Below are 10,293 nucleotides of genomic sequence, written 5' to 3' on the forward strand. Positions count from 1 at the left end.
TCGAACCTGCGACCGTAGCGGTCGCGCGGTTCCAGACTGTAGCGCCTAGAACCGCTCGGCCACTCCGGCCGGCGTATAATTTTTTAAATGTGTATAATGCGCGTATGTGGGTGTGTTTTACTGTAGTTCAATGTAAATCACTATGCGTAAAAAACAATTACTGGTAGCAAACACCAGTACAAAAGACTATCGTAAGAATTGTCAGTATGTTATCATATTCGGTGTCAGCAGGCATTATGAGTTTAAACTAAATCGTCCGGCATTACAGGAGGAGAACGCATTTATGATCCATTGAAGAAGCTAACAATTAACCATCTTTTGTGAATAACTCGACGGAATGCTGACCGATTACGTCGAAAACCACCGATATCTCGACAGGTAACCCACCCTTTCATTTTAAGGCATTTACCAGTTCGTATCTTGAAAATGACAGGGCTTTATGTGTCGACATACTGCAGTTCTTGACGAATTTATCCAGCCGCATTCTCGCGAGTAATACAACAGGTTAGGAAAAGTTAAACTTCCGCTTGGGCAAGGTGTTGTACACTATAATCCGAATACTTCACAGGCTACATATTACTAACAAATAAAAGCTAGTAAGTTCCCATGTATAGTGCATGCAACTGATATGATATGTTGACAGAAACGTTTTTAAACCATGAGTCTTTAAAACCAAGAAAGATAATTATTTTGTTTCAAAGTCTACATCGTAACACCATCTGCTACCTGAGTCCATGTCCGAACAATCTAATTGTGAATTTAGGATGATACGCTCATGGCTTTTATCCATCTTCACCTCCCTGTGAAAGACTTATTTCTGAAACTTTTCAGCGTGTCACACACAGTGTGAACACGCTGAAGAACGATACTGTCTATTGCTTCAGGTATAAGCCTTTCAGTGTCTGTTATCTTGAATGTTTTGTTTTTTCTCCACATAACTTGTAACCTGTGCACAAATTAGTTCTATCAGATTATGCTGACAGTAATATGTAGGTAAATGCAAAACTGTGTGACCACAAGCACAAACAAGAAAGTCAAATTTGTACATTCTGTCACGTGACTTTTATAAATTAACGAGCTGCAGGAGTCTGGTTTATATTGTCCGGAATATTTTTATTTTTCAGGCAGAGCACAATATTCCCTTTCGTGGTGCTCGTACTTGGTCATTTCTCTGTAACAGTTGAATGATAACTGGCACGGTAATTGTAATGACAGACTTCAGAGCTAAGTATGGCAAGAATTATTCAGTGAATTGCTTCTTGAAAATGACGGCGTTCATTTCCGAATGGTACAGGGCGTTTCAAAAATGACCGGTATATTTGAAACGGCAATAAAAATTAAACGAGCAGCGATAGAAATACACCGTTTGTTGCAATATGCTTGGGACAACAGTACATTTTCAGGCAGACAAACTTTCGAAATTACAGTAGTTACAATTTTCAACAACAGATGGCGCTGCAAGTGATGTGAAAGACATAGAGGACAACGCAGTCTGTGGGTGCGCCATTCTGTACGTCGTCTTTCTGCTGTAAGCGTGTGCTGTTCACAACGTGCAAGTGTGCTGTAGACAACATGGTTTATTCCTTAGAACAGAGGATTTTTCTGGTGTTGGAATTCCACCGCATAGAACACAGTGTTGTTGCAACAAGACGAAGTTTTCAATGGAGGTTTAATGTAACCAAAGGACCGAAAAGCGATACAATAAAGGATCTGTTTGAAAAATTTCAACGGATTGGGAACGTGACGGATGAACGTGCTGGAAAGGTAGGGCGACCACGTACGCAACCACAGAGGGCAACGCGCAGCTAGTGCAGCAGGTGATCCAACAGCGGCCTCGGGTTTCCGGTCGCCGTGTTGCAGCTGCGGTCCAAATGACGCCAACGTCCACGTATCGTCTCATGCGCCAGAGTTTACACCTCTATCCATACAAAATTCAAACGCGGCAACCCCTCAGCGCCGCTACCATTGCTGCACGAGAGACATTCGCTAACGATATAGTGCACAGGATTGATGACGGCGATATGCATGTGGGCAGCATTTGGTTTACTGACGAAGCTTATTTTTACCTGGACGGCTTCGTCAATAAACAGAACTGGCGCATATGGGGAACCGAAAAGCCTCATGTTGCAGTCCCATAGTTCCTGCATCCTCAAAAAGTACTGGTCTGGGCCGCCATTTCTGCCAAAGGAATCATTGGCCCATTTTTCAGATCCGAAACGAATACTGCATCACGCTATCTGGACATTCTTCGTGAATTTGTGGCGGTACAAACTGCCTGAGACGACACTGCGAACACCTCGTGGTTTATGCAAGATGGTGCCTGGCCACATCGCAGGGCCGACGTCTTTAATTTCCTGAATGAATATTTCGATGATCGTGTGATTGCTTTGGGCTATCCGAAACATACAGGAGGCGGCGTGGATTGGCCTCCCTATTCGCCAGACATGAACCCCTGTGACTTCTTTCTGTGGGGACACTTGAAAGACCAGGTGTACCGCCAGAATCCAGAAACAATTGAACAGCTGAAGCAGTACATCTCATCTGCATGTGAAGCCATTCCGCCAGACACGTTGTCAAAGGTTTCGGGTAATTTCATTCAGAGACTACGCCATATTATTGCTATGCATGGTGGATATGTGGAAAATATCGTACTATAGAGTTTCCCAGACCGCAGCGCCATCTGTTGTTGAAAATTGTAACTACTGTAATTTCGAAAGTTTGTCTGCCTGAAAATGTACTGTTGTCCCAAGCATATTGCAACAAACGGTGTATTTCTATCGCTGCTCGTTTAGTTTTTATTGCCGTTTCAAATATACCGGTCATTTTTGAAACACCCTGTAGTTACTACTGTTTTTCTTACACCTAAATACAAAAATTTTTGGATATTTGTGGTAAGGTCTTATGGGACCAGTCCGCAGTGGTCATCGGTCCCTAAGCCTACACACTACTTAATGTAACTTAAACTAACTTACACTATGGACAACACACACACCCAAGCCCGGGGAAGGACTCGACCCTCTGACGGAGGGAGCCGCACGGACCGTGACAAGGCACCTAAGACCGCTCGGCTACTCCGCGCGGCACCTAAATACAAGTTTACTCTCAGGAACCAAATCAGGAGGAGCCAGCATGCAGAATAAGTATCCCAGAAGCTTTTCTTAAGGGAACTTTAAAACCGGCAGTACCATCACTCATTTTCAGCAGGTATTCATGGAATGACTCTGATTCACCCATGTTTCATCAAGGTAATACACCTTAGAACAACCTACTCCTGTTGTAGCGTGCATCTTTATAACGGACGTGGTTTGTCCTGTTTCAATGTCACTTCTTTCAATTAAAAACTCACTTTTTAACATACCTGAAACCAATGTGTTTTTCAAATTCTTTGCGATGACGAAGCGCTACCTTTGAAGCCAGTTTGCTCAGGCATAAATGTAACAAGTTTTTCTGATGTTGGGTATTCCCTTCTTAGGTACATTTCAAGCGCGGAACACTTCAAAACATCGTTGTTAAAACCATCTATCTCTGTTGCAAGTTTTTTGTGATTTCGGTGATTTTTGGGCGACACGAAAATCAATTTTTCTGAGGTTTCTACAGCTCCGACAGTTTCCTTTACTATTCTCTATACAGTTCTTTTGCCGTTCTTGAATCTTCAAAATGTCAGAAATAGAAGTATCACTTTCAGATTCACGTTTGAAAAAGTTATAAATGAGGGACATAAACCTCCTCGACTGCTTGTGAAGCATCTACATCTACATGATCACCCTGCAATTCACAATTACGTGCGTGGTAGAGCGTTCATAGAACCACCTTCAAACTATTTCTCTGCTGTTCCCCTATTGGACAGCGCGCAGGAAACACGAACGCTTTGATCTTCCCGTGCGAGCTCGATTTCTCTTATTTTGTTATGATGATCATTCCTCCCTATCTAGGTGGGTGCCAAAAACATATTTGCAAACTCTGAGGAGAATGTTGGCTACTGAAATTTCATAAGAAAATCCTACCACAACGAAAAACGCCTTTGGTTTGATGATTGCCATCTCAATTCCCACATCATATCCGTGGCAGTCTCTCCCCTATTTCGAGAAAATATAAAATGAACTGCCCTTCTTTAAATTTTTTCGATCAAACCTATCTGCTGTGGAACCTACACGTGGCAGAAATACTCCAGATGAGGGCGGAAAAGCATGGTGTAAGTTGTCTGTTTAGTAGACCTGTTGCATTTTCTTAGTGTTCTACTAATAAATCGCAGTCCTTGGTTTGCTTTCCACACAACGTTATTCATGTGACAGTTGCATTTTAGGTTATTCGTAATTGTAATCCCTAATTATTTAGTTGAATATACAGCATTTAGAATCGTGTGTTTTATCCTGTAAACCGAATTTAGCGGATTCCTTTTAGTCTCAGACATTTCATTATTTAGAATCAATTGCCACTTTTCTCACCATACAGATATCTTGTCTAAGTCATTTTCTGATTTGTTTTAATCTCTGATGATTTTACAAGACGGTAAATCACAGCATCATCTGCGAACAGTCTAAGAGGGCTCCTCAGATTGTCTCCTAAATCTTTATTAGATCAGGAACGAGCGCCTGTAACACTTCCATGCAAACGCCACATAATTTTTCATTTGGAAATCATGCTAAAGCGTTTGCATGTACACTTTCATAGCTGTATTGCTACAAGAACGTAACATCGACATCTGAAAGAATATAATTCGGTCACTCTGTGAAAGAAACTGCATTGTCGCAAAATACGGCTACAGCGCAGCATGTGGGAGGTTCTCGCAGTCTAGTTCGTAACTCGAGGCTAGTCGCTCGGAAAGAGAATGAATCTTGAATGAGATTTTCACTCTGCAGGGGAGTGTGCGCTGATGGGAAACTTCCTGGCGGATTAAAACTGTGTGCCGGACCGAGACTCGAACTCGGGACCCTTGCCTTTCACGGGCAAGTGCTCTACCAACTGAGCTACCCAAGCACGACTCACGGCCCGTCCTCACAGCTTTACTTCTGCCAGTACCTCGTCTCCTACCTTCCAAACTCGCAGGAGAGCTTCTGTTAAGGTTGGAAGGTAGGAGACGAGGTACTGACAGAAGTAAAGCTGTGAGGACGGGGCGTGAGTCGTGCTTGGGTAGCTCAGTTGGTAGAGCACTTGCCCGTGAAAGGCAAAGGTCCCGAGTTCGAGTCTCGGTCCGGCACACAGTTTTAATCTGCCAGGAAGTTTCAGAATGAATCTTATTGGCTGCTAGCAGTTACTGGTGGGGGATGCGCAGAACTGCTGAAAATAGGGCCGCCTTACAACATGACGCTAACTTATAGTGACATACGAAAATTTGTGCCGGACGGGAATTCGAATCCGGATTTTCGCTTATCGCGAGCCGTCACCTTAACGACTTCGGCAATCCGTGCGTGCCAGTTTATTTAGAATTAATTCTGGACACCTGCCAATCGTCATTAATGACTGTTCATCCAGACATGCAAGTAAATAATACCTCTGTGTTACTTTCAAATCGGAAACGTGAATGAGAATCCTAGCACAGGTACAAACACTGAAACTCCTGCAGTTTCCCGTAACAGCTGTTACTGTTGGAAGTGAAGTTGATTTATCAGCTCAAAGTCCTAAAAAAGAGAAATTAAAAAGTAAAATAAGACTGCTACAAGTAAAAACCGATATTTACAAAACAAAGTAGCTTCACTAACAGATGAAGCTAAAAGTAGTGTCACTTCACAGCCTGAAAAGGTGAATTTAAAAAGCTTATGCGATAAGTTTTTATTTAAATATTTGTAACAGCTCGCTCTTTAGCGTTCCTTTGGTAAGTTTTCATTTAGTCGGTTAGATTACTTCCGTTTCGTAAGGATGTCGGTTTCGAGCCGTAATAGCAAGCAACCATCGTTTCGAGTTTACTCGATTTCAGTATGGTGCAACGCATGACTTCATACGAATCAAAGGAGTCGCCTTCTGCTTTACTTTCTGTATACTCTCTATTCTGTGCCTTCGTCAAGTTCACTGCCTCTTACTAGTTTCGCCCTTTTTTCTGTCCATTCTCACACAACTTTCAATTTTTTTACAAATCTTGTAATTTTATTCATTTCTTATAACCACCCACTGATTGTTCTTTCAAGCAGACCACACTCACATGCTAAACTTGCTTTTATATTACCATTTTTGGCACGATCATTAATTTTTGTTTATTACTCACAGGATATACTTTTGTTTCTGCGACATCGTAAGAAGTAAACACAAAAATACAGAATCTGAATGAATCATGTATGGTGCGCATTGTGGTTGTGCGGATCTCGATTTTTGTCAAGCATTGTGATGTAATCATTTTGTTGACTACATCATTATGTTAATGGCCCTTATAAATGATTAACCGTAATTGTTAAATTCACTGTTTCCTATCCACAGTTTTATCGGACAAGACTGCAGGGATAAACGTTACTAGAGAAATGTCACACGCAGACTGCAATGACATATACTGCGACATCCGTATCCTCAGTTTACCGACAGTATATCGAGTCAAACACTCTCGTTATTTAATGTTATCTTTAACACGTACATCAACCAGATTCTCCAGTGGAGCAGAAGGAGTTGACCACGAAAAATTTCTTAATTTTTTAAAAACTGTGCATTATTAGTAGGTAAACTTTTTAAGGCTTTCGAAAATAGCTACTACGGCGCCTTCGGGACTTGTACTTTGATTCTGGAACTCTGAGTGTGTGTTGTGTAACATTGCACTAGTTTTCGTTCGTTGGTAGGGATCTGATGAGATCAGACATTTGGTGAGCAGGCTTACAGGTGTGCCAAGAAGTGGCTACACTTAGCTTACGTAGCTGTGAGGTGTCCGCCAAGACAGATCTATGACCACTTTTGTTCGTGTAGGTTTCACTGGTAGGAGTTTACACTGAAGAATTGGCTCTGAGTAGGCAAGAGTGATCCTTTATTGAAAAGTAATTATTTGTAGTTGATGTTTAATGTTGAAGGAGCAGTAGGAGCCGAGTATTTGTTTGATAGAATGAATGTGTTGAAATGATGGTCTTGGAATGTTATCCAATTGAGTGAGTCATGTACTGCTAGTTGACCGATAGCGCCTCCAGAGGTAACTGAGTACCGTAGCCATTTGTTGCTGTGATTTAGGTGGCTTTTATGGTGTCTCGAGCGAGGTACTGCCTCGAGTGCATATTGTGTAGAGTTTAGGCCCTTACAGCTTACAGATGAAACCACTTGGTAATTCTGAATTCGCCCGCAAATATTCACAAAGATCTTATCCTTGGCCGTCATGTAAAGTTTACTGCAGTTAACTTAACTATTGAAACTAACAGCACATAGCAAAACTTTGATTTCATTATTAACAGTGAGTATTTCAAGTAGAAATTGTAGTGGGACGTGGCTTTCCATGACTGTTTAACTTTCAGGATCTATTAAGAAGCGATGGCAGACTCTTTCTGTTTACCTTTTTTTTTTTTTTTTTAACGCTCCGTTACCGTTCGTCTGCATTATAGTTTCTTTGTTGCGCTCGGTCACTAGCTCCGTGATTGTTGCATTGAAGTACAGAATTTTTGAATCAAATAAAATGCTATTTGCCTTATAAAAAGTATAACAGAGTTCAATTTTACTTTTTTTTATGAAACTTACAGAATACACTTAATTACAAAGATTTCAGTATTCGAGAGAGACAGATTTTTCATTATTGGTCAAATAACAATGAAAAGAATTACGCTGGCATAACGCTTACCTAGTAAAGATAAAATAATAGAAAGAATCCTAGCTTGATGAATGAAGTTCACTTAGAGATGAGAAAACCAGTAGGGATTACAGATAAAAGAAGTCTTAAAGAAAATACACACATAGAAAAAGTTTTGCATCACACCAGTTCACAGAACTCCTGACGATAGATGTTGACTGTGGATATTGTCTCACAGACACAGTCCCTTTGACTGTTCAGAGATGTCACTAAACCCGCCCAAAGATGTAAACAACCATACATGAGCAGCACCTTTTAGACGGAGGGGGCCCGACAGCCGATCAATTCCAGACATTCCACCAGGAAGGTGGTACACGGCTCGTGTTGTCTGTAGTTCAACCATGCCTAGACGGTCAATACCGCGGTTCGATCGCGTCCGTATTGTTACTTTGTGCCAGGAAGGGCTCTCAACAAGGGGAGTGTCCAGGCGTCTCGGAGTGAACAAAAGCGACGTTGTTCGGACATGGAGGAGATACAGTGAGACAGGAACAGTCGATGACATCCCTTACTCAGGCCGCCCAAGGGCTACTAGCGCAGTAGATGACCGCTACCTGCGGATTATGGCTCGTAGGAACCTTGATAGCAACGCCACCATGTTGAATAATGCTTTTCGTGCAGTCACAAGATGTCGTGTTACGACTCAAACTATGCACTATAGGCTGCATGATGTGCAACTTCACTCTCGACGTCCACGGCGATGTCCATCTTTGCAACCACGACACCATGCAGCGCGGTACAGATGGGCCCAACAACATGCCAAATGGACCGCTCAGGATAGGCATCACATTCTCTTCATCGATGAGTGTCGCATATGCCTTCAACCAGACAATCGTCGTAGACTGGAGGCAATCCGGTTAGGCTGAACGCCTTAGACACGCTGTCTAGCGAAAGCAAGGTGGAGGTTTCGTGATGTTTTGGGGTGGCATCATGTGGGGCCAACGTAAGCCGCTGGTGGTCATGGAAGGCGCCGTAACACCTTTATGATACGTGAATGCCATCCTCCGATCGATAGTGCAACCGTATCGGTAGCATATTGGCGAGGCATTCGTCTTCATGGACGACAATTCGCGCCCCCATCGCGCACATCTAATGAATGACTTCCTTCAGGATAACGAATCGTTTGACTAGAGTGGCCAACATGTTCTCCAGACATGAACCCTATCGAACATGCCTGGGATAGATTGAAAAGGGCTGTTTATGGATGACGTGACCCACCAACCACTCTGAGGGACCTGCGCCGAATCGCCGTTGAGGAGTGGGACAATATGGACCAACAGTGCCTTGATGAACTAGTGGATAGTATGCCACGACGAACACAGGTATGCATCAATGCAAGAGGACGTGCTACTGGGGATTAGAGGTACCGGTGTGTACAGCAATCTGGACCATCACCTGTGAATGTCTCGCTGTATGATGGTACAATATGCAATATGGTTGTTTTCATGAACAATAAAGAGGGCGGAAATGATGTTTATGTTGATCTCTATTCCAATTTTCTGTACAGGTTCAAGAACTCTCCGACCGAAGTGATGCAGAAATTTTTTTATGTGTGTATGAAAATAGGTTTTAAGACTTTAGGTTGGCGAAGTGTTAGCTGGTCGTAAATTTATCATTTCTGTAGCGAAGATGGGAAAAGCAGTTCAAATTAATGTTCTGTGATCAACCAGCACGAAAAAACAGCAAAAAATAAAGGCCGCAAAAACAAATAAGTAATTAGAATTTTTAATAGAAGAAATAGAAAATTTTGGTTTGTTGACAAGGGTTATCTCAGGCAAACAAAGATAGAAATATCTTTGTCGTATATTACCACAGCTAACAGACGTTCTAATGATTTAAATACGGAGATACATTTAAATAATAAAAGAATAATTCATGCAGTCCTGTAGGCTAACATCTTAGTAGAATGCAAGAGCCCGAGAATATATAAATAGATTAAGAAAGATATGTATTGTCAGTTAAAATCACAGTCAGAGGAAGCTATTGAGTATAGGAGAGGATTATCTCTGACTTGGTGCCACGATATATCATTGGTTGAAGCAACTGAACTTCTTGTAATAAACCAAAGAGTGCAATTTGTTGCATGAAAGAAAGATTTTCTTTACTAAGTAAATTTCCGCCTATATTGGCTTCTCTTAATATTAATATGTGATGATTTTATCTTTTATTTCGCTATTAGCCTGGAGTAGGATCTGTGTCGATTGAGATATTTTTTGGATAAGGTGCTCAATCTGCGAGATATCTTTCAGTGTAATGTGCGGTTGCCTGATTACGAAAGCACATTTTTACGTAACTAAGAAATGTGACTAATATCCCACGAAGGAATGAATTAATATTAATATGTGATGATTTTATCTTTTATTTCGCTATTAGCCTCGAGTAGGATCTGTGTCGATTGAGATATTTTTTGTGTAAGGTGCTCAAGTCTGCGATACATCTTTAAGTGTAATGTGTGGTTGCCTGATTACAAAAGCACATTTTTATCTAAGTAAGAAATGGGACTAATATTCCACAAAGGAATGAAATATGGAAAAATATCTCGCTAAATACAT

The 10,293-nt window shown here is 41.6% G+C and overlaps 1 non-coding gene across 1 annotated transcript; it reads left to right on the forward strand.

Moving 5' to 3' along the window:
- The first annotated feature begins 5,123 nt into the window (after positions 1-5,123).
- Positions 5,124-5,198, forward strand: Trnas-uga. Its single transcript has one exon. It is a non-coding gene; the product is annotated as a tRNA-Ser (tRNA).
- The last annotated feature ends 5,095 nt before the right edge of the window (positions 5,199-10,293 follow it).

Source organism: Schistocerca americana, chromosome 3 (assembly GCF_021461395.2).
Source record: "Schistocerca americana isolate TAMUIC-IGC-003095 chromosome 3, iqSchAmer2.1, whole genome shotgun sequence".
In the NCBI taxonomy this organism is placed as follows: domain Eukaryota; kingdom Metazoa; phylum Arthropoda; class Insecta; order Orthoptera; family Acrididae; genus Schistocerca; species Schistocerca americana.